This window comes from Nestor notabilis, unplaced genomic scaffold (genome assembly GCF_000696875.1).
Source record: "Nestor notabilis isolate BGI_N333 unplaced genomic scaffold, ASM69687v1 scaffold18245, whole genome shotgun sequence".
NCBI classification, from domain to species: Eukaryota; Metazoa; Chordata; class Aves; order Psittaciformes; family Psittacidae; genus Nestor; species Nestor notabilis.
In genome coordinates this window covers 15,233-16,226 of record NW_009929044.1, presented here as the reverse complement: position 1 = coordinate 16,226, position 994 = coordinate 15,233, and positions in this window count along the sequence as shown.

Sequence of the window (994 nt, the reverse complement as noted above, 5' to 3'; positions counted from 1 at the left end):
AGGGCCTTCCTCTCCCCTTCACGAGCAATGTGGCGCGGTCCTTAGGCCCAAAGATAAGAAGAGCTTTGCTTGGTAGTCACTAGTTGCCATGATGGGCTTTGGGCAAGCACATTCCTGGTTCTTGGAAGTCCTCTGAGGTGAATTTCTCTTTTTTACTGCGAGCTCAGTGGTGGGACACAAGGAGTTGGAGCCCCAGGGGTGCTGTGGGGCAATGGAGCTGCTGCCCTGGCAGTGTTCAAGGCCAGGTTGGAGCAACCTCCTCTAGTGAAGGTGGCCCTTCCTGTGGCAGGGGTTGGAGCTGGAGGAGCTTTAAGCTCCCTTAAAGCTGTGTCTGTGTATGAGGAGCTGAGCTCTGGCCTCCATGGTCTGTTTCCCATTGGAGCATCCTTTTGGAGACGACGTTTGCAGGACGCTCTTTTGCTCTTTTCCATTTAAAGCCTTCCTGGAACACAGCAACTGGGTGATCCTGGATCTTTCAGCATAGGCCAAGTGGGTTTGTTCTCTTCCAGCTCTGTGTTGCTATTCCTGTCCTCCAGCCTTGCTCTGGGCAGCCTGATTTGTGTGCTGCCACATGCCAGGACACAGCTGAGCTCTGCAGCTCTTCCCCTCACTCCTCAGAGCCTGGGGGATGAATTAAATCAAGGAATAGAGCACAAATCCTCCTCCTGCGTCTTGCCCCCAGCAGATTAATGGCACAAAAGGAGGAGGTTGGGGTCTCATGGCTGCAGAGGACTCCACGTTGGACCATTTCCACCCTGCTTGGCATGATGTGTTCTACTCGCTGCTTTTAATAGCGCGCCAGCTCATTTTCCTCCTCTGGGCTGCTCATGTGCTGTCTGAGAGCAACTTCTAACCCAGCAGGTGTCAAAATGGCTCCAAATTGGGCCTCGGAACAGCCAAGTGGGCTCCAGGGCTGGGCACGTCCTGGGGTGCAGGTGTTGGCTGCTCCCCCCTCGAGGTGTGGGTGCCACGTGGCGGGGCCCACCCCGGGGCA